The following is a 24,440-nucleotide window of genomic DNA, read 5'->3' as shown; positions in this document are numbered from 1 at the left end:
TCAGAGCTTTATAGACGTGATGGATGGGATTGGGTATAAATATAGGCACCTGGTACTGCTTTAGATGCCAGCGTGTTCTTCTGACCGTCAGTCAGCTCTCCAGGAGGATGTGGGTCTCACATTTGTCTTTTTGTATCTGCCAGCATAGTTTATACATCAGATAATTTGAGTATTTAAAGTGGATCTTTATTCTGGTTTTGAGGTATCTGAATCTCATATGAACTTGAAGTCCTTTTTGCATCTCATCTCTGCATATGGAAGAGCATTGAAGGTGAATGCGCTTTGGAATGAGTCAGTGGGATAGTGGTATTTTCCATTCCTTTCTTAATACTGTCTAACATTCACTTACTGTGTCTCATGTGACTCTATTTGGCTCTTTGACACTTTAAAAATTGCTATTGGATGACTTACTATTAGCTTCTCCAGCCTGCCTTCCATTATTTCTGAATTGTTGTTCCCCTACGTGTCACGTGATAAGTGACAAGAATAAGAATAAATATTATTTTTCCTTACAGTTTAAAACTTAATTCAATAGAAATTCTCTGGTACAGTTTTATTTAAAAGATGCATTCACCCATGTTTGGGTTGGGTTTTTTTTTCTGCACAATTCCATTTTCCATCTTTTTTACTTCAATGTAATTTTTTTAATGTGTGCCACAGTTTTCCTTTCATCAACTATCTGAGGTGCTTGTATAAGCAGTATCATATACCAATATCTTAATTTAAAAGCAGGAATCTATGCCACACTCTCTGTTTTTCATTGGTTTGGGTTTTTTTACACCTATGCTTAGAATAGAAACACTTGAATATTTAATCTTTGTATGTATTTTTTACATGCTATTTTGGAATATTGTTATCATATCACACTTCATTATTTCCTTTCTGAACTTCCAGTGTTCATGTTGTCCACTGGTTGGATTTTTTCCCAGTCTTAAATTTCAGGAAAGAAAAGTCAAGAAATGTCAGCAGTAGTTGCGGAGCACAGTAGAAATGTTTCTAGAGCGATATATAATGTTTGCAGATTACTTTCAAGATGCTTCTGTGATGCAGAGGAGAAATCCTTTTTTCCTGCTATCCCATCCCCACAGTTTCTCACTTAGATGATAGAACTCGGATGCATTAGGCAGGAATACAATTTTTGATTCAATTTTGGCATCAGTTTTCCAATACTACTTTTCTAAATCACTGAAAGGACCCAAACCTAACTAGTAGCACTTTTTACTTCCTTGTCTAAGCTTAGTGAAAAAATAGGGCTTTATTTTACCCTTTACCCCTTTCAAGTTCCATGGTTAAAAAAAAAAAACAAAAAAGGATATTCTAACTTTGCATTTCAATGATTGGATTGGCAAGTTTCAAACTGGAAAAAAAGTATTGCATTTGATATTTGTATTTTCAGTTAGATTCTGTAGATTACAAGTTAAGGTAGCTGAGCTATGTCTTGTTCTGAAGAATACCAGTGACACAACACTCTTACAGCCCTAACAGGATCTCCTGGATTGCTAATATGACAGTATGGTGGGCAATTTTCAGTAATGTTTTGTAAAACTGCAAGTAGACAGTACATAACTTCTAACAGACTGGTGCTAGTGCTTCCATTTCAATATGATGCTGCTCTTTAGTAATAGAAATGAAAGCATATGTGACATCCAGATAGGAAGCAGAGAATGGTAATAAGAAGAAAAATAAACTATTGATAAGTTGCAAATTGAATAATTGCTGACTTTCCTGGCCATGGTGAGGAAAATCTTAGCATCTAATGATTAGTCAGTTTGCTCTAAATTTCTGACTTTTTAAGCCCGGGGAAATCAACTTGGATATCCAATGTGGGTGGAAGTATTTGATGATTTTGTCAGTTCTCTCTCTGCTTCAAGTTAGCAATTACGCAAGCAGAGATAGCTTCCAACGGGGTGACTGAAAGAACTCTGATAATTTAAGAAATTTATTAATATGTTGTCTTTACTGTTTCTCAGTTCTGTGTGAGGTGTCAGATAACTTAATGCTAAATAAGTCATAAAAAGAAATCAATGAACAGGGAGAATAACAAGAAGCCTATTCTGTGCTTGATACTAAAAAAGGACACACACAGACACACACAGGACCGTGACACAGCCAGCTGTGGCCTGACTCCAGCTACTGGCCCCAGACCCAGTCACGCTGGTCCTCCCAGTACCTGGCACTTAGTCCCTGCAGCTCTCTCTCTCTCTCTCTCTCTCTCACACAGAGGATACAGAGTGGGATTACACAGAGATAGTCAGGAAGGGATTTAACGTGAAGACAGGACCGACTGTAGGGATCAGGCGCAGGGCTCAGTCAGACAAGTGTACTGACCAGCTCCATTTTACAAGTGACTGACTGCTTTCATACCACTGTCTGACTGTTCCCACTTTGTTTCTCCCTGATCCCCTTCCCCTGCACACTCCGCCATCACTTTGCATAGCTCCAAGATCTCCAGCAACATGCTGGACCCTCAGGTTTGCATCCGTATCAGCTGCGAGCTCCTGGTTTGCCTGCAGTTTCTTGATAGCCTGTGAGTTAGTGTGACTGACCAGGTTTGTTTCTGGTCATTGTCTCCTTTATGTTTGTCTGACAGGTTTGTGTCACCATATATTTTGTTTGTGGCTTCTCCCTTCTCCTTAGTATCCCATTTGCCAATGATGTCCTAGATCAGGTAATACAGAAATAAGCATTCCTGCATTCTCTGTATCTTCATCAGTTAGTCTGACTGACCAGGTTTCGTTCTCCTTACTGCCTCCCTTATCATTTGTCAGTCAGGTTTGTGTCTCTCTGTGTTCTCCTTTATGGCTTCCCTCTTCTCTTATTATTCCTTACCCCCTATTATTATAGACCACAGTCTATTATTCTTCCTTTTAAAGTTGACCAGCAAAACACTGAAAGCTTATACTTTTTTTCCTTTCTACTCTAATCTATTTCAAACACTGTGTGTAATTGGGTGTCATTCTTGAAATGGTTTGTTGTCAGTTGATCATTGTATAATGCCCATTTACTGATCGATCATTGGATACAGAAAGAAGCTATCTCAAAAAAATTGAAGAATCTGAACTGAAGATTTCAAATTATTTGCATCTCTCATTGTCTCAAAACCTTGATGCTGTTTTATTACTGTAATGCAGTTTGCTGCAGAATTGCAAAAGGTTTCAAAAATAGATGGGACCCTAACTCGAGGTCAGTTTACAGCTTTAGGCATGGTGGTGTGGGGTCCTTCACGGGCTGCAGGTGGGTATCTGCTCCACCGTGGACCTCCATGGGCTGCAGGGGGACAGCCTGCCTCACCGTGGTCTTCACCAGGGGCTGCAGGGGAATCTCTGCTCCAGCGCCTGGAGCACCTCCTCCCCCTCTTTCCTCACTGAGCTTGGTGTCTGCAGTTGTTTCTCTCACGTATTCTCACTCCTCTCTCTAGCTGCAGTTGCTGGTGTTGTGCAGCAACTTTTCCCCCTTTTTAAATATGTTATCACAGAGACGCTACCACTGTTGCTGATGGGCTTGGCCTTGGGCAGCGACGGGTCCGTCTTGGAGCCAGCTGGCATTGGCTCTGTCGGACACAGGGGAAGCTTCTAGCAGTTTCTCACAGAAGCCACCCCTGTAGCCTCCCTCACTACCAAAACCTTGCCATGCAAACCCAATACACATGCATACAAAAAATTCAATTTCAGGAAATTTCAACAAAAGCTATTTTCATACAGTCTTTCTTCTACCTTTGATAGGAGTCTCAGTCTACAATTAACTATGTAGCCTAATTGCAAGCATGAATAAGTAAGTGCACATTCTTAAAGAGGAGTAAAAGAATACATTGGCCTTTACAAGTGTGCAAAATTTATGGAGTGTAGACTAGCTTTAGAACATTAATTTCCTTATAACAATGAGGTCATACAGATCAGAACATTATTGATGCATAAAACTGGGAAATCTGGCAAGACAGGTATTGGCCAATATTTACTGAAATGTAGTATTTCACGCATTCATCTATTTCAGCAGCACTCCTTTTTTATACTTGATTTTCCTGATCGAAACTGCATTATAACAACATGAACATTCACTAGATCTTTGTCGTATATTGATGGTGACTAAAACTTGAATTGCTTATACCAAAATCTGCCTTTCATTTTTCTTCATCACCAATCAGGAAATGGAAAATTGCTGTGAAAGCCATATATCTTCAGTCACAATTACTGAGCACCACTTGGAGATCACCTAGCAACTGTAAATGTTCAGCATAAGCTTTCAGACCAGAGAAATCTTTGAATGGTTTCGAATAATGAGTGCCTGAAGGAGGCATAATTTTCCTGCAGGTATTTTGTAAGAGGAGGAAACAGAACTAACTGAAACACACATATGCAAAAGTATAAAAATCTTTTTTCTATAATCTCAGACAATTAGCAAAGCTCCCTGTGTTAGGTGAGAATCCCATATATGAAATCCTGTCAAATCCAAATGAAATAGATGATTCAAGTGTGGTGAGCTCTATAACCTCATATTCCTCTAGGACACATCCATTATCTTGTGTATTTGCAGAGAATTAAAAATTTTCTGACATAACACTGGTGAGCTGAGCATGACCAGAATCTTAAACAAAGTTTTGTTTGCTTCTGTTCTTCAAAAATAGAATATAATGATGTCTCCAAATGCTGCAAGTTTCCATCCTGTTTGTTTTTCATCTTGCAGTGCTAATAACATTCTGCCGATCAAATTCATGTACAATTATTTTGAAAGCCCCTGATGTTGTCGGCTTTGCTTTTTATTAACTAGATAATAAATGCTTATCTTTTTAATACATGAGGGATGAATACTTCTCAAATGCAAAAACATTCATTTTAGAAAAAAAAGTAGATATCCTTTCTAGACATGTGTTGTTTCTTCTGAATCTCTGTGAAGTCTGGCAACTTTCGACATAAGCATGGATCCTTCATTGTATTTTATCTTCTGTTGTTGATTGGATGAGCAGTGAAAGAGGTGAAGATGGAAGGATGGATAGGGTAAAAGGCCCCACAACTTAGCTGTTACACTATAGCACAACATATTTACTTCCTTTATTGTTCAAGTTTTTATTTTGGCTTGGATGTTTTTGGCCAAGTACTTTCTTTGTTAGCTGAACATGCTATACTAAGAGGTGATTATTTTTAATAGCTTCAAAGGTAGTTTGACCATTTTTCTTTTCTTTATTTTTAACTTGTCCCTAAAAGAACTGGACAGGTGATGAGTGTGGAACTGGTAACAGTGTATAATTTGTCATGGAAATAAGTTCATCCCATTACTTTAGGCTTATCAATTATATTTTTTAGCAATTTTGGAGGTTCAAAGGTACCACTGCAAGGTGTCAGATTTTCAGAAGTCATCATTATGGCTTAAATCCTACTTTTTTTATCCCTACTCTCAACTTCTAAAGATTCAGATTTAATTTGAAAAACCAGTAGTTTGCATGACAATTTTGATGCCATTCTTTCAACAAATCAGTACTTTTGTTTGTTGGTATCTGTCCTTTCCCCCCCCCCACTTGCTAGATCACACTGCTCCAGGAAGCTTATCTGAGAGTTGAACAAGAGCAATAGTGTTGCTAATATATACAATTTAAACAATCAGAATAAACTGACTGTCTCCAAACTTCAATTCTTCTCATCTTAAATCTAAAGGATTTTTACTTTCTCAGTTAACTATGAAGCTGTTTCTTCATCTTTTTACTATTAAAATATGTATATTATATAAATTATAAACATCTCATACTTTTTCACTGTCATGTGGATATGCTAATCAGTCACAAATTTGCTTTTTACACAGTACGTATGTGCGCATCCTACCTTTCTGCTGGTTAATGACGAATCTTTGCTTTGCTTAAAACATTTTGGTTTTGATTAATTTCTGTGCTTTTTTTGTTATGTTCTTTTATGGTATTTTGCATAATTAAAGCTGAGCTTCACAAACCCTAGCTGCAATTAAAATATTCTAAAGGCTGAGTACTAAGGGTGGTGGAAGTATTTCTAACTACCATAGAGATTATGGATGTAGTCTATCGGATGTATATTTTGCTACAATAGGTGTGTGTTACTGAATCAAAGCTTTAATCTGTGCAGGTAAAATGTATGAAAAAGGGTTCAAGGAAAAGAACAAAGAAGTAAAAAGGAGTTTCGCATGGTCTTTTTGTACTGTGGCTGTGCTTAGGAATTACAGACACAGGTTTACCTTCAGTTCAACTGAACAGCATCTTGTTTGGACCCATTCTAGTTTTACCACCAGTAGTAATTTGTAGTGCCATCAACCAAGAAAAAGGATATCTGAACACTGCCAGCACTCACATACTGAACTGTATGAAGTTGTTAAGGTACGCAGGCAGGTGGACAACCTTGAGAGGGGGATGGACAAACTCTCAACGTTCCTGAACACAAAGTACAAAACAAAATAAATAAAGCTTGAAAGAGGCATTGTGGCATATTAATGTATTTTAAGTTTGGGATAGGATCAAATGCATAAACTTGCAGTGTTTTAAAAAACATAAGGTGATGGGTGTACTATATTTTGTTTGTATAGGCGAAGAGAGTAATTTGGAAAAGGCAAAAATTATTTGATTAGGTTGGGATAATATTGATATAATATTATAATGAATGAACCATAGAGATAACACAGTAAATGAAAACAAGGTCTAGAGCCTGAAGAAGACAACATTTCATCAATAAGCCGTTAAGATTGCTGAACAGTTTTGTAATAGCAATTAATAATCCTTCTTAAGCAATTAAGGATGTGCTTGGGAGAAAAATCAGTGCAAGCTACACAATATCCAATAGTTTTTATCTCTACTGTGGAATGATTTAATTTTTTTTTTCTGGAGCACAGAATCTGGCTGTTTCAAAGGATGATGAAGCTCGTAAAGCTAAGCTTGTAAAAGAAAACTTTATTTTTTGTTCAAGTTGCAAGAACACGTCTTCTCTTCAAAGTCCATGACAAAAAAAAGGGAAACCTCTTCAAAAGTATTAAGCGATTCAAGTTATTCAACTAAAGCCTGTGAGCTGCTTAAGCACAGAAGCCTCTGATTTACTTCTTTTCTTTCCTTCCCACCTCCCAAGCACATGAAGGAGAATAGCGGTGGTGATAATATACTTGGTATTTTTTGGCATAAATCAAGGAACAATATGTACCACAGGAGTGCTGAAAAATTTTTGGCTTTGAAATCTAACCTTCAAGGGAGAGTGCACAGGGCACAGTGGGAAGGGCACCACAGTTCACATGATTCATTTGCCTCAGGGGTTCTTCTAGGGAGAAAATAACTTAAAAGATGTCTGGGATTTTTCTGAGATCCCTGAAAATTCTGAATCACCAGGACAAGCAAAACAAGAAAGAATCAGAGGGCTGGAGCATTCAGTTGGGTAATGTATCATTGTGTATAATTCATGTAATTCATTGATAGAATTCAGTTCTTGAAACATAGCTGATTTGCTCATGTCTGTACTAACGAACTTACTACAGTCTGTGGCTTGAAAAGTGATGTGTGACTGTTGACCTGCTTTCTAGCAAGGTTTCAGCCAATGACAGTATTTTCTCAGGTGGTATATTGTGAGCAAGGAATTATTCCTAATTGTTGGTATAGATAAGGCCACCCTATTTTGGGAAGAAGCAAGCCGAGGCATGAGAAGATCAGTATCCTTTGTGCCTGTGCACAAAGAAAGTTTCATAAAACATTTTCTTTTTGGAGATGTAGAACATCAGCACTACTTTGGGGTGTTTTGTGAGAAATTGAGCTTCAAGAAAGAAATCAGATGTGGCTTCTTCTCATAAAACAATTTTTATCATTTTGTTACAATAAGGACTAGGTATCCAAATAGGACTGATCTTTGCAAGGGAAAAGTAGGCTCCCCTTGAAGTAGACAGTTGGGTCTGCTACCATGGAATTAACTAGACATTTTTAATCTTATTTCTCAAATCTGTACAAGTACCTTTCCTCAGTACAGAAGTAGAGGACTTGTATCATATTCAGAATTCATTACGACAGCAAGAAAAGTAGTTTTGTTACTTGGAAACAACTTCTGTCTGTTGCTGTTGTAACAATCAAACTCGGAGACTTTATAAATCACTTGAGCTAAAGTAACTTTAACAAAAGTCAAGATTTTGCGATCCTTCTAAAAACAGTAGACAAACAACCAAACAGCCCCTTCTCCCAAAGAAAAAAACCCCGAACCAACATAAAACCAACACAGGAATAAATAGTGCACACAATTATAATAAGATTTATTAATATTCCTGATTACCAGTTTACTATCATTCTTTCCTGGATATTCATCTGGAAAAATTTATTTCATGTGTGTTGGTTCCTCTGTAAGCACAATACTAAATCTTAAAGCCCTTTAAATTATTTCTTGTTATATTACAAAATCATCAAACTAAGATAACATTTATGGGACTTGATCCAAAACTTTTGAAATAGGCAAAGATGTTCAATTATTTCAGTTAGTTTTTGTCCTGGTTTCGGCTGGGATAGGGTTAAATTTCTTCTTAGTGCTGTGTTTTGGATTTAGGATGAGGAGAATGTTGATAACACACTGATGTTTTCAGTTGTTGCTAAGTGCCCTCCTAGTCCCAGGACAGCTCCCATGCCTACTGACTGAGCTAGGTACACAAGATGGGAGGGAACATAATCAGGACAGCCAGCCCAGCTGGCCAATGGGATATTCCATATCATGTGACGTCATGCTCAGTATATGAATGGTAGGCGTGATCCAGGAAGTAGCGATCGCTACTTGGTTATCGGTCAGCGCAGGTGGTGAGCAATTGCATTGTGCATCACTCATTTTGTATATTCTATCATTATCATTATTATTTTCCCTTTTCTGTTCTATTAAACTGTCTTTATCTCAACCCACGAGTTTTTCTCACTCTTACCCTTCCAATTCTCTCCCTGTCCCACTGCGGGGGCAGGGGAGAGTGAGCGAGCGGCTGCGTGGTATTTGGCTGCCTGCCAGGTTAAACCACGACAGTTTTGTACTCAGCCCATTTTTTCATCAGGCTTGTATGGAAGAACTAGGATTGATTAGAATCATGGGTTTACAAAATTAGGCTGCATAAAAGTGGTTAAGGAAAGGAAGAAGAAAAAAGTGATAACCCTTTACAGCAAGTTAGTTCAAATAACTGCATACTGTTGATGATTCTTGACATTGCCATTATTGACCACCTATTTCAATAATTCTTGTTAAATATACCCTATTTTTACTTTCAAGATTACACAATAGGCAACTTTCAAGAGATTCACAGTTTGTTCGTGGTTTTTTTTGCTTCTTATGATTAACATAAGCATCTGGAGGTATCTGAATATTTCATTTAACTAGACTTCTGTGTAAGAAGAACACATCATGAATATTAAAAAAAAAATATTTTTAAGGTATACTGATACATCTGTTTCTAGAAATAATACTTTATTTTAAATCTACATCTTTAAAATAAGAGTACTAGTCCAGATAGTAAAAAATTTTGGAAGATAATTAGGTTTGGTGATATCCAATCATTCCTGATTTCTGTTGACATCAGTAGGTCTGGGGAACACAAGCAAAGATCAGTGTTGGAAGTGTTCTTCTGCATAACGAAACACTGCGATAACATTCTCCAGGCTTTCCTCTGTAAGTCCTCTTTATGTCATTAAGACAGCTCTTGAAATAGGCATTACTTAACTTATAGTGCTTGTTAGCTTGTTTCTATTACCGAGATAAAAGCTGAATATTTTCTTAGATGTGGAGTGTATGCAAAAAGATCTGAACAGGTAGAACTGTGCTTCTGTATGCTGGGATTAACTGGGCAATAAAACGCCTTCTCAAGGTCATCTTAGTCCTTTGTTTTTTCCCTTTCAGCTTTTGCTGTTGATGGGTTTTTTTGTTGTTATTGTAAATATCATCAGGAGAGATTTTAATGGTTGAATAGACAGACTGTGTAGTTTTCAGAAGTAAAAACAAATTAAGTGACTTTCCTTTAGTGAGTCATTAGAAGGGTCACTGATTATTAATTCTTCTAAATGACTGCCTAGCATGGTGGTAACTTAGTCACCTTAGTGACTCAGGTGGTCTGCAGTTTCATTCACAGACTTTCAATTTGATTGCATGTAGGCAATGGGAGAAAATGACTGGATGTGACTTCTCAGCTGGCTTGGCAATAATACAACGGAGGTAGGAAAAAAAAAGGCAAGTCTAGGGAAAGCTTCAGTTCCTGTACTTAATTATTTAAAAAAGCTGCCTAATTGTAAGCTTTATCTCTGACAGTTGTCAGATGTCTTCCTGCAAGTGAAGATCAAAAGGAATAATTAGTATGTAGTCTCTTTGTCCCCCTGGCTAACAGAATTTTTTCTAATCTGCTAAAATGTGCATTGACGAAGTCCTTAATGGAAGGCAGTGATTTTCTCAGGTGAAAGTTTCCTTTCATTTTATCTAATTCTGTCTAGTTCTGGTTTTCAGACAAGTGGAAGAGTAAGAAAAACTCGCCTTTGTGTAGTTTTTAGCATAATTTCTTCAGCAAATTGACAAAAGGCTCCTACTGTGAGAGAAATGTTTCAGCATAGTTCTTTTTCTCTAATGTAGAACAAAGACCTCCCTGTAAATGTAACTTTGAGCTTTGAAAATATCAATAATGTGTGAATCCCTTATTCCTTTCCTGTTTTACTCTTAATTAAAGCCTTAATTGGCTCCCAGCATTGAATATCTTGGACTTGATTCTTATCTGAAATACGCAAATATATGAGTTAATTCAGTTTCTAGGTAAAGCAATTAATACTTCACATACCTCTACCTGTAAAAACTGGGAAAGCAAAAGGAGACACTCCTCCCATGAGGACTTGAGGAGTAATGGGAGAGAGGATGAAACGTCTCTAGTGGATAGGAAGGGTGAATTCCTTTGGCCTGCTTTTGCACTTTCATTCAGACAATCTTGCTTCAACCGTCAGTGCGGCGGGAGAATCACAGGTGACTGAAGGAGATTACAGCTCATCCCACTCCTTGGATACCGCTACCTCCAGTCACAGCCAATGTCTTCACCACAGAAGTCTGGGAGATTGCTAAGTTTGGTCAGGCCCTTGATTACTCTTGCCTGCAACAGTATTATTTCACCTGAATCCTTAGCTTTCACCTATTCTCTGTTCTGCGTGGCCTTTTACCTCTGCTCTCCTGAGCTCCTAATAAAATTCACTGTGTGTTCCTTCGTCCCTCCCAAATAGTTTTTTCTGAAAAAACATAGCTTTAATGATGGGCTGGTAGTAGAAGCCCTTCAATGACTTTAACTTCTACTTCTGTTAGCAAATAAGGATATCCAACTGAACAGCATATACTGTTTATTATATAGTAACAAAAGGTATGTACTGATCAAAACATAAATTCAGAACTATCAAAATGGGTAGAACTGTGCATGCGTGCTGGTCGTGTTAAACTTCATAATATTGACAGGCATAGCAAAAGGCTGAAAATCATTCAGGACAGCTGAGTGCCAGACTATTTCAGTTCACAGCAAATATGTAGAGTTAGTCTACTTCATACCGTGCTGTTACATCAAAGACAACCAAAGAGTGAGAAAGTGAAGCCAGCCTGACAGGTATTGGTGGGGTTTAGAAGGAAGAGAACATCAGAAACCATCAGAAAAGTTTAGTCGCAGAAAAGTAGCAGATGCTAGAACATAACCTAGTCACCACCTATGCCCAGTCCCCAAATTCCTTATCACAGAGTAGGTTAAAGCTTGTGAAGGTTTATGTAATGAATCATAGAATCATAGAATAGTTTGGGTTGGAAGGGACCTTAAAGTTCCATCTAGTTCCAATCCCCCTGCCATGAGCAGGGACACGTCCCACGTCCCACAGGTTGCTCAAAGCCCCATCCAACCTGGCCTTGAACACTTCCAAGGACGGGGCATCCACAACTTCTCTGGGCAACCTGTTCCAGTAACTCACCACCCTCATAGTGAAGCATTTCTTCCTTATAGCTAATCTAAATCTACCCTCTTTCAGTTTAAAACCGTTACTCCTTGTCCTATCAGTACGTGCCCTTGTAAAAAGTCCCTCTCCAGCTTTCCTGTAGGCCCCCTTCAGGTACTGGAAGGCTGCTATAAGGTCTCCCCGGAGCCTTCTCTTCTCCAGGCTAACAACCCCAACTCCAGGCTAACAACCCCAATCTCTCAGCCTGTCTTCATAGGAGAGGTGCTCCAGCCCCCTGATCATCTTCGTGGCCTTCCTCTGGACTCGCTCCAAACAGGTCCATGTCCTTCTTATGTTGGAGGCCCCAGAGCTGAACGCAGTACTCCAGGTGGGGTCTCATGAGAGCGGAGTAGAGGGGGAGAATCACCTCCCTCGACCTGCTGGCCACGCTTCTTTTGATGCAGCCCAGGATACGGTTGGCTTTCTGGGCTGCAAGCACACATTGCAGGGTCATGTTGAGCTTCTCATCAACCAACACCCCCAAGTCCTTCTCGGCAGGGCTGCTCTCAATCCATTCTCCGCCCAGCCTGTATTTGTGCTTGGGATTGCCCCGACCCATGTGCAGGACCTCTCAAGCCTGTGAAGGTCCCTCTGAATGGCATCTCTTCCCTCCAGCGTGTTGACCGCACCACACAGCTTGGTGTTGTTGGCAGTCTTGCTGAGGGTGCACTCAATCCCACTGTCCATGTTGCGAACAAAGATGTTAAACAGCGCCGGTCCCAATACCAAACTCCGAGGAACGCCACTCGTCACTGGTCTCCACTTGAACATTGAGCCATTGACCAAAACTCTTTGAGTGTGACCATCCAGCCAATTCCTTATCCACCGAGTGGTCCATCCATCAAATCCATGTCTTTCAATTTAGAGACAAGGATGATGAGACGGTGAAGGGCCTGGAGCACAAGTCTTATGAGGAGCAGCTGAGGGAACTGGGGCTGTTTAGTCTGGAGAAGAGGAGGCTGAGGGGAGACCTCATCGCGCTCTACAACTACCTGAAAGGAGGTTGTAGCGAGGTGGGTGTTGGTCTCTTCTCCCAAGTATCTAGCGATAGGACGAGAGGAAATGGCCTCAAGTTGTGCCAAGGGAGGTTTAGATTGGACATTAGGAAAAATTTCTTTACTGAAAGAGTGGTCAGGCCTTGGAACAGGCTGCCCATTGAGTCACCATTCCTGGAAGTATTTAAAAGACGTGTAGATGAGGCACTTAGGGATATGGTGTAGTGGGCATGGTGGTGTTGGGTTGATGGTTGGACTCGATGATCTTAGAGGTCTTTTCCAACTTTAATGATTCTATGATTATATGATCTTCTTCCCATGTACAGATTTGCCCTCATCTATTTCTGTTTCCATTTCTCTCTGAAAATATGCTAATTGTTGAGATCCTAGAGCGATTTTGTCAGTGTTTAAGGTTTTTGCAAGTCTCAGAGTCCTGAAACTGGAAACTCTTGTGACTGGTAAAGGATAGAAGGTTGCTGTTTATGTATGTAGAAAGCCATGAAAATATGACTTGAATATATCTTAAAAGGTTAAGACACAGAAAGCACGTAGAACTCATGTTACTATAAACATGAATGCCTCGTAAGTCCAAATTAAATCTCCTCATTTCATATATGCATGTAGGCACATGCACATGCAAATGTGTCTTCTTTTAAAAACATGCGTTTGGTTTTAGAATGTTTTGAGGTACAACAGCCTTCCTACATTCAAGGAATGTTTTTCTATGGGCAATAAATTTGTGTTTATAAATTGATTTTAAATAATTTCAAGTGAATGTCTCAACAGAAATGTAGTAAATAAAAATCTTATCTTGATTTGTAGCATGTGTGTGACTATGGGAGTCAAGAGCTAAGTCTTGTGGAAAGCAGAGCAGAAAATGTAATTATGTCCTAGTGCTCCATTTTATAACGTTACTTTTTCAGCAAAGCCGAAATTAAGAAAGTCAGAACTGAGCAAACCTCATAAGCTTTTTAAAACTTGGATCAACCTTTCAATTGTTTACAGTTGACGGTCACTTTGTATTTACAGAAATAGTATTTAAAGATATATGAAAATAATTACAATTCTCAGTGAGGAAAAGTGTCCTAGTTTTGGCTGGGATAGAGTTAAATTTCTTCCTAGTGCTGTGTTTTGGATTTAGTATGAGAAGCAAGTTGATAACACACTGACATTTTCAGTTGTTGCTAAGTACCCTGCTAGTCAAGGAAACTCAGCTCAGGAAGAACAAAAGAAAAGCAGCATTGGGAGGGAGCACAGCCAGGACAGCTAGCCCAGCTGGCCAACGGGATATTCCATACCATGTGACGTCATGCTCAGTATATGAATGGTAGGCGTGTTCCAGGAAGTAGCGATTGCTACTTTGGTTATCGGTCAGCGCGGGTGGTGAGCAATTGCATTGTGCGTCACTCATTTTGTATATTCTATCATTATCATTTTCCCTTTTCTGTTCTATTAAACTGTCTTTATCTCAACCCACGAGTTTTTCTCACTCTTACCCTTCCGATTCTCTCCCCGTCCCACTGTGGGGAGGGGGGAGTGAGCAAGCGGCTATGTGGTATTTGGCTGCCTGCCAGGTTAAACCAGGACAAAAAGATATTTTTAAAGACAAATATAAAGATGTCAAAAAAAAAAAAAAGAACAAAGCAATGCAGAAATATAGATACCAATTAACGTTCTTCCACATCTGTCTATAATTCTGTCAGTGCAAAATTGTTAAAATTTAACAGGAAAATAGAATATTTTTCTGCAGAGGGAAAAAATGAAAGAAAATACTTATCTGAGTAGTAATTAAATGAATTATTAGTATTATGGGATACATGTGACACTGACATGTGCCTATAATGTTACAGTCATAAGGCTATTTCAAACAGAGCTGTATATCCACGAAAAAAATCATCAACTTCTTACCTGAAAAAAAAAGAGGGAAGTGAGAAAGAGAATATATTTTACGGCTGTGCTGGGGCCACTTGGCATATGTACGCCCTAAGTGTCTTGCTGCAACTGTCATCCAACTGTCAGGGTGAAAGGACTGTTCCTCTTCTCATAGAAACTACTGAACAAAAAGGGGCTTGAGATGAGAGAGGCTTCGTGCATCCCCAAGGACTTCAGCATGAGCTCTGGGTGCAGGCAGGGAACACTCACCAATGCGGGAGCCTGGAAGCAATTCAGATATAGCTAGGTAATTCTCTCCCAGCCCGAGGGCAACCTGAGATGAACAAGGAGTTTGGCTATTTTAGAGATTCTTTGCTTTCAGGTCTGACACAGTCCCCTGTAATTTTGTCCTAAGTGCATACATTTCATAGTCCCTTTTGGCTCCACAAAAAAACGCAAAACCCAAAAACACACAATTGTTTTTCCGTACCTTATGTCAGCATTTTTAATCTTTATCTGTATTTTTTTTAAAGTTCTGTTTCAGTGATGACAATTGTGATCAGTTACTGTGTTCAGTCCTGTTTACTGTCACCCACCTTTACATTATTCAGTTAGGCTCTTTTTTCTGATTCATCAAATCCCACAGAAAAACTTTGTCATTTATTCTTTTTTCATTTCCTTTAGATCTGTTGAAATGTAAAATGGTCTATTGAGCCAAGTGAGTTTGCATTATTCATGACCAGAGAAACTTTCTGGATAATTTCTATTACCTTTTGCTTTCAAAAGTAATCAGTGGCACATACCATTAGTAGTTTTCTTGTATCAATCCATTCATCATTTATAACTTGTCTATTATACTTCATTCTCTTTCCTTCTCTAGGAACAATGGCAACAGTTCCACTCATAAGTCTCCCTTCATATTTCATATTATTTTGCCAAATGCATATTGATATTTGGATGGCCAAGGCAAATTTATGCTTGGGCAACTAATGTGATTTTGTCTTATTATCAAGCCACTTTAGTTCCTGGAAACCATCCAAAATTCAACATGTGACTGTGCCTTTTCATATCTTTAATATTTGCATTTAAAATGACCATATGTTAAGTGTATGTAGTCCAACAGAAGTCATCAAGAACAGTATGAAAAGTAGGTTTTGTGCAGCAGAAATCCAATAGTGATGCTTCCAGTTATATAGTTTTAATCTTTCCAGACACCTGCAGTTTATTGTGGCACTACTGAAAGTGCATAAATTGTGCTCCATTGTTGGTAGCTTTATTGTACAATCCTTTCATCTGGACAGCTGTTTTGAATGGATTACAAGTAGTTGAAATGGACTCTCTTCCCCTAGAGAATGCTTCCTGCTATTTCATCTGTGAAGACATTTAAGTATTTCTCTACCTAGCTCATAACTGTTCTTTATATGTTGAAAGAAGCTGTATAATTTTATTTATTTAAAAAAAAAAAAAAAAGCTAAAGCAGTCAGTTTAGTGAAATACCAAGGGTCATGATCACCTGTGGTGAAATCTGTGAGTTAATGGAGCTGTATTCACTTATACTCAGCTGAACTTGGCATAATTCCTGAAATACAGTAAAGCTGAAGAACAGAACAGAGTAACAGTTTAATGTAAGGAGATTGCGTTGAAACTACAAGCTGCCCAGTGTATAAAGTTCTACAGATTTCTAAGGGCAACCTTTAAACGTGTGATGGGGATTTAAGTGACCTACACTTAATAACCTGGGGGTTTTTATAGCCTTGTCACAGGCATATCCTTAGATAAAATCTTAATTCTTGATCAGATTTATAAAATATACAGTATATATATATACAGGTTACTCAGGGTCTGATAAGTGGAAGGTCTCGTAGACTTCAATGACAATCGAACGAGGCTCTTGCTGTCCCTGTCAAGTGGGCTAGTGACTGATGACATCATAGTTCTGTAGCCTAACCTGGCATAAATTGGTTCTACTGTGGTCTTGCTGTTCCCTCCGTGCATCTCACCAATAACACTGATAATCTCCCTTGTGCTGACGGAGGCATTCATTCAGCCATGCACTACCTTGGGAACAGATGTGGGTTAAAACTGTTTTGAAGAGGTTGTTTCTCAATGATGTATGTTATTTTGCCATTCCAGTTCATCGTGCAGCTTCACGAACACCAGGCGGTGGCGCCCAGAGAAGAGCTTCACAGTGCAGGAGAAAGCAGCTTAGAGTAGGGGCAGCAAAGGGTAAGACCTCTTCTGGTATTATAAATTCTGGCTCATTCTTGCTCAAGGAGCTTGTTGAACAACATTGTTAGTCGTAACAGTTTCACTCTTTGCTGCGTTATTCCATAATCCAGCAAGACTTGAAGCTATTTTTTATTCTATCTAAATCAATCCTTTCTCTCAATTAGAAGTAGCTCTTATACTGTGACATATTATCACAGAACATCATCTGAACAGTCACTGTTTTTCTCGTGGTACTGTGGCTTTACCTCCATACCTCTTCAAGGGAGAAATGCTTTGTTTTCTGTTTCCATGTTGCCTGCTACCCTGACTCTTTCACCTCTTCTGCCTTGGTCTTGCTGGATCTATTCCTAGATAGCTTCTGACTCTGTTAAGCCACATTTCTTCAAATCTCTGAGTATCTCCACCTCTTATATTCTAGGCTTTATACAGCTTTCCAATAGCTGGATAGTAATGTTTTTGATATCCAGAGGTTTTCTCTTCAACCAAGGTGAAGTTAGAGGAAAGTTTAGTAAAACTTAAAAGTTAAGAGATCCAGCTCATCTAGGCTTGAAATGTTGCAGTCCACTTTTATCCAGATTAGGAACAAGCAAAAAATGATCACAGTCCACCATGAGGGAAAATTTCTTTAGAGATACATAAAAATTAGGAAGATAAAAACTAGGTATCTAAGTTGATGTAAGGACAGAAATGACAAAATACAAAATCATTCATTTCAAAGAAACAAAGACTTTTTTTTAAATCAGAGATTTTTTTTTTCCCCCCAAGGACAGATTAACTGGTTGGTTGGATTCCCTCATAATTAATGCAAGTCATGATTGTGGTGGGTCCTCTGGCTGTGGACAGAGAATGTTCTCAGTTCTAGTACAGGCTGCCCACAGAAAGACTGCCATTCTCTGAGGAGTATTGTTCAGAAATTGCTAAAGGTGAAAGATGAAGTAAGGAGATAGGATTTGCTGATAAGTGAAATTTGACCATGCATTGATGTTGTTTGGTTTTAGTAAGACATTTTCATTTAACATTGAGGTTTTATTTGAATTAGTAGTGCTTTTGAACTAAAGCTGGTGACATTCAATAAATTCCCCTTGCGCAGTGGGGAAACTTGTTATGCTATGAAGGTAAAATTCAGTCATCGCAAGCACAATGCGGTCAAACATTTAATTGTTTTTAGTAAAACCTTCTAATCCTAGAAAACATGGTTTCTAACATGATACTGTAAAAAAGCTGTATTATTTAATAAATACAGTAATTGACAACAATGTCTAGGACATATGGAGACACTGTAATAAAAGTTTTATTGTTTCCAACAGTGTTCTGGTCTAACTAGTAAACTTTTATTAGCAATAAAACTAATCTCGAAGGAATATTTGCTGTCTTAGGCAGTTGTGCACCCACTACAAGCCCTTAGAGACAAAAAAAAAAAGAGGCATGAATGCTGGAGTTTTTGTACTGTTTTGGTCTTGTGACTGTTAGGATATGAAAGTATGAAAGGACTGCAGGAAAAAAAAGATGACAGTGCCGTGGATTTGAAAACAAGAGAATCAACTGAAAAAATCTTACTGAAAGAAATAGTTTGCATCCTTCCCAAACATATTACACTTTTTATATTGCTTTTGTGCTTAAGGATGGTGAAAGAACTTCACTGCTGAGAAAAGCCCTTTCCAGTTCCTTCCTAGGGCGGTATTAGATCCACACTGTGCTTGAGCAGGGCTCTGACTAGATGCCATCTAGCGAATGAAACCACAACACTGATACTTCTGTGAAGGGGAAAAGGAACATATGCCAAAAGGAGCGTGGTACAGATTACATGCTGTCATGCTGGATTAGGTGTGTTTTCAATGCATCAGGTGCAACAAGAAGGGGAGTAGGGGACTAGAGGGGAACAGCCACTTCTATTCTGAAACACAAGATGGAGGCTTAGAGCATCGTTCAGACAGTTTTCTTCAGAGAGTGCATCTTTCAGTCTTTATCAAATTTGAACATTTGCTGCACTTCTACCTTAACTAAATTTATACAAGGGACTTGTAGTAGACCAACCTAAAGGATTCTTAATTTGGAGACAAACCAGCTGCTAAAACATGTTATAGAGACATCTGAGCAATAAACCCCAGTTAGGTTTATCAACAGAAAAGAGTACCATTTGTTTTCAATACTGACATCTAGACAAGGCATAGCTGTACCACGCTGTCACTTCAGCTACCTTAATGAGCAGGCAGAGTTCACCACTTAAACACATTCTTGGGCGTCCCGATTCAGTGTCAGGGGAAGTTTCAATATGATCCCAGGAGCGAGATTAAGACACAAACGAGGTCAAATGCCGCCAATTTCAAATATCCTAAACAACTTTTATTATCAAAATTTAAACTTATTAGCGATAGATTAGAACAAAGATAGAAATTAGGCAAGCATTCGGGATAGAGTTGCAAGAATAGTCACCACCATGGATCCGCGGCATCCCGAGGGTCCAAGTCCTTCGGTGTTTCGGAGGTGGGTGATCGCGCCGAGCTCCAAATCTCCCGAAGTTTCTGTTTCGGCGTCAGGCAGTCGCGCCAGGGCTCGTCTGGCCAGCCCCCTTTATCTCGCTCAAGGGCTGCAGTTTCCATGGCAACGGCACGTACTTGCACGTTGCTGCATTCCTGTGCATGCGCATACGCTTCCCGCGGCTCCAGCCTCGCTCTTCACGCGGCTAGCACGCGACTAGCGCGCGGCTGCACATGCGCACACGCTCCTCAGGACTGCGGCTAGCGCGGGGTCTCTCGCGACCTTCGGTTGACCCCAACCGAATCCTGCACAGGGCGCAGCCTCTGCAAACCGGAGGTCTCCATGGCCCCGCAGGCGCTCCCGTACTATTCTTCGCTTAGACAAGCAATCTTTGAGACAAATGCTTTACAGGTCAGTCCCTCACACTGGGATAACACGGCTAGGTGTCATTCAAGATCTCAGTTAGCAGATGTTTATCCAGCTTGATGGACTCTGTAGTGTGCTGTGTTACACTCTAGTTCTGGAAAATGCATGCAGATTCAGCTTTGGTATATCTGTGTTGGATATGTCTATGATCCTGCAAGGAGGAGAGACAAAAGGTAGAAGAAATACGTGCTCGTTGAGTGTTAGCGAGCCTCTCTGCATTGAGTTATCTGAGACTAATCATTTCACCCTGAGTGTATACCTGACCTATTCCAAATTTAATTTAAAGTGTCTTAAGGTGTCAAGGTTTTAAGCTGTGTTTGCCAACATAAGTTATGACTGTTCCAGTTCTTCCATTTCAAAAGAGCTTCACTTTACATTTCTGTAATTGAAAGATCTGGCTCGTGTTCTTCTCAGGCATGGTATCTGGGGTAATAGATACTAAATAATCGGAAAGAGTGAAAGGAAACTGTAAGTCACAATCTCCCTCTTATGCGACTTCCTTGCAGCTGTTCCCTGTAGCATACGTTCTTTGTAGCTGTTTTTTCCAGGAGGTATCCAACACTGTAATCATTTTGCTGTTGAAATGTTGATGGGCTTTCATAGATGCTCTTGCTCTCCATTTGCATTTTATTTTTTAAGTAACGTATTCTTAGGCCAAAGTGTATCTCTTCTGTGTGCTGTAGATTTCGCCTTTGAGGTAAGGGGCATCCCCCTCTGCTCCTTGCGATCCCTTCTCTAGGATGAGTGTTTCAGGTGTCCTGACTTGAGGAGGGAGAGGTACTGTCTTTAGCATACTTGTGCTTTGGAGTATAAAAGAGGGCCTTTGCCTTAGTTTGTCCAGGATTTCTCTGAGGGGAGACCTGGCTGAGTGAGGTGAGGCAAGCAGCATGGCCGCCTCTTCTCTTGTGCAGAGGCAGGGTGCAGGCTGGAACCGAGGCTGTGAAGTGCACTGAACAATGGGTGTCTGCCCCATACCGAAGTTTCAGCTTACGACATCAAATCAAAAAAGCACGTGGTCGTGTGTTAAAGACTGTCCCTAATCACAAAAATAATTATATAAATTCTTAAGCCAAGTATCTTCTTAAATACTATCTTGACTCCAGAGTACTTCTAGCTGAGAGAGGGAGAAGGAACTCAACCTTAGGGAAGACATCGGAAGATGGGAGAAAAGAAGTCTAAAATGGGAAATCCTGGGTACCTGCAGAGTTCTATAACTATTTTCAATTTCACTTAGAACTTCAAGCCATCTAATTTCCTATGTGCCTACATGCATTTCTATCACTCTGAATAGTCAGAAGTTCATATGGTATGTACTTTCAGAACAAATACTCAGCAAAACTGTAGCACACGTTGATTTACTGTCTGTCTCATCTTCAAAAGGTAGTGTGGATAGAATTTCTTCTACCTATAGATAACAGTAAATTTATATGCACATGTGTTTGTGCTGTACAAGTATGATCTAATGATTAGGCCCTGTAGATCCTTAGGAAACTTCTGTATCTCAAATATGTGGTGTCAAACAGGAGCGCACGAGATACACTGAGCTAGAGTTTGGCTATGTCAGCGTGCTGCATCGTAGTGGCTGGCCTGCCAACCCTTTTGATTTCCAGTGTTCAAGCTCATTCTCTGCTGTGCAGCCCTACCCTTGCTGTATTTGCAATGCGTTATGCTGCCTGAATGCAAAAGGTTATCTCCAAAGCTGGCAGAGTGATACAGTCTTGCAAACCTTTAAATGAAGGAGCTATATTGGTAGACAAGAAGATAGAGTTCCTTGAAATCCACCCTGCTAAAGTGCCATAGCTGTTTGACAAGACAGAGGATATCTGCAAATATATATATATATATAAAAAAATAGCATTTTGTGTCTCTTATTAACAATTCATATCTCAATCCCATATACTGATGTCATATACCTGATGTGACACGGTAACCTGAATCTTAAGCTTGTAATATATCAGATCTTTGTAAGTCAAGGTATTGCCACAAAAAAGTTGCAGGGAGTAAAAAATGGAAGCTGTTAAAAAAAAATTGGTGTGCTTTTTAAAAAAAACAACCACAAACAAAAAAAAAACCTTCCAAATCAATGCTTCTTAAACTTAGGTTCTTTGGAAGACATCTGAGAGTATTGATCACAGTAGTAAATTCATTATTTCTCTTCATGTTTTTTCTAATCAAATGCATATGAAGACCAGTATCCTGCCTAGCAGTAGATTCAGAAGGAAGCCCACAGGGTAAGAGCAAAGCAAGCACAAGATTTTATCGGTGTGCATTCTCAGTGCTAAGAACATGCAGCTCCAATGCTTCCTGAGCTTGAGATAGTTTCTTGTATTTAAGATGGATTATTTTTCCATGCATTTATCAAATCTCCCATTAACTTATCTAAATGAATGTTCCATGAATGTTCATCCTATGGACAGGCAGAGGATGTGATATTGATTTTTTTTAAGCACTATTATTTGTACTGCAGGTCCTTGGAAATACTCATTTATTCTACACACTATACATACACCTGACAAAATCCAGTCTTCCCCCATCCCTATATTCTGTATCCCGCTTTTAAGCCTTCTCCCATCCTTCTATCTCTGAGACCTGTACCTAGAGGCATTCTGGCCCTTAATTAACTAAGCAGTTAAAATCTATTAAAATATGTTAATGAGCTGCATTAATTGTAGTTTGCCTCCCTTTTTCCTGTTGTGGCAGTGGGTAATAAACAGCAGTCTTCAGGTGTAAGCCTTGAATGTCTGACTGAGACGTTTCATCCCTAAATTAATATTTGCAGTGGCAGATACTCAATCCAGTATCATAGTTCATCAAAGCCACCGAGGACCACCTTCCAGGTTCTGTAACTGCAATATGATGCTGCACTTGCCTTGATGGTTTCATGCCTTGTTAGCTTATAATTTAATGGAAATGGAATAATAAACTGGAATACAATTTCATCTTCAGAATTAACTTTCTTTTCACCTTTCCCTTAAGTTCTCTAGTGGCATGTTCCTATATCTATTCCCTGAAACAATGTTTTTTTATAATATCAAAAAGCTTAAAGTGATTGGAAGGGTTTACCTGGAATTCAGGAGGCTCTGGTAAAATGCTGTATTGTGGCACTGACTTTTTGGGGTAAACTTGAGCAAACTACGTAATCCTTCTGTTTCTCACCTGTCTGAATTAGAGATAATAGTATTTTACTGAGATACCAATCTACTGAGACATTTTAGTAAGTTGAATCAGGTAGGTATGAAAGAATAGGTACTAGAAAAACAAACGAAAGTATAAATCCTTGTTTCAACCATGAAAAAATATGTGGAAAACAGCCTGTTAGAAGTTGTGTCAAATTGCCTGTGGTGCGGCTTCTTGTTCTTTAGGAGCTGCTGGAACTAATTCTTCCCTCATACCAATTCTACATTGTCCAGTGGTGTGGCAGCCTGTGATAAGAGACTGTTCCACATTTAGAAAATAAGAATAGCAGCTGAGCTAAGGATGTTGCTGGAGACTTAACTTATATATTTTGACTTTTAAGGGCTTAAGTCAGACCCCCAACTTTATTTAAATGTATTTTATATTGAATTATAATCATCATCCTACTTACCTCCCATCTGCTAAGCTGCTTAGAAAATAAACAGTATGTACTGCCTAAGCATATGCACTGAAAATAAACTGTCAAAGAGCCATTATGGGATTATTCTTTTGTTGTAGCTGTCATTGGGTGAGCTGTTCCTCATATGCTTGCTAAATTATGTGACTTTTTTTTTATATACTCCTTGCTTTATATGCCAAGGTGTCCCTGCTCACTTGTTTTATATAACACGTTACTGAAATGAAGCGAAGAAGCTTTATTCTGCAGCATTCATTCCTGCCTGCCAGATGTCTAAGTGACTTCCGCTTCAGAAGTCTCAACATTTTCATGCCCTGACAACTGGATTTACAAATTATGTGATTTGGTTATCTTGAAATGAGAGCCAAGAGCTATTAAAAAAAGAACCTGCTACCTGCCTGTTCTCATTTAGTTTTAAGTCTCTGATGTGATCCTTAGATAGTTCACTCCATGCCAATCTGATCAGAACCTCATATATGTTATCCCAACCCTACAGAAATCTCTCCTGGTTTTACCTACTGATTGACATCTCTGAGTAAGAGATCATGTTTCTTTTTATTTTATATTACCTTATCCTTCACAGCTTCTTTTCAAAAGTCAAGTTTTATTTCCCTTCACCAACCCTTTGAGAGTGTTTCATAAGAAATTATCTACAGAACTTATATAAATAAATAATTTATATTGGACTGTTTTCCTTAAAAGGGGAGTATTTTGTAATGACTAAATTAATAATGTGTAATGTTCCACAGAAGAGAGCTACATGAACTGTCTGAAATTAATGGAGAAGGAGAAAACACTATAGAAAGAGGTATTTAAGCCCATTAGCCAAAATGTTCTGTTTGGTCTATGTAAAGGCATGCGTTTGGGAGCATGAGAATCACAAACAAATACAGGTCAAATGTGACACTGA

This window comes from Calonectris borealis, chromosome 4 (genome assembly GCF_964195595.1).
Source record: "Calonectris borealis chromosome 4, bCalBor7.hap1.2, whole genome shotgun sequence".
NCBI lineage: Eukaryota > Metazoa > Chordata > Aves > Procellariiformes > Procellariidae > Calonectris > Calonectris borealis.
This window is presented reverse-complemented; position numbering follows the sequence as displayed.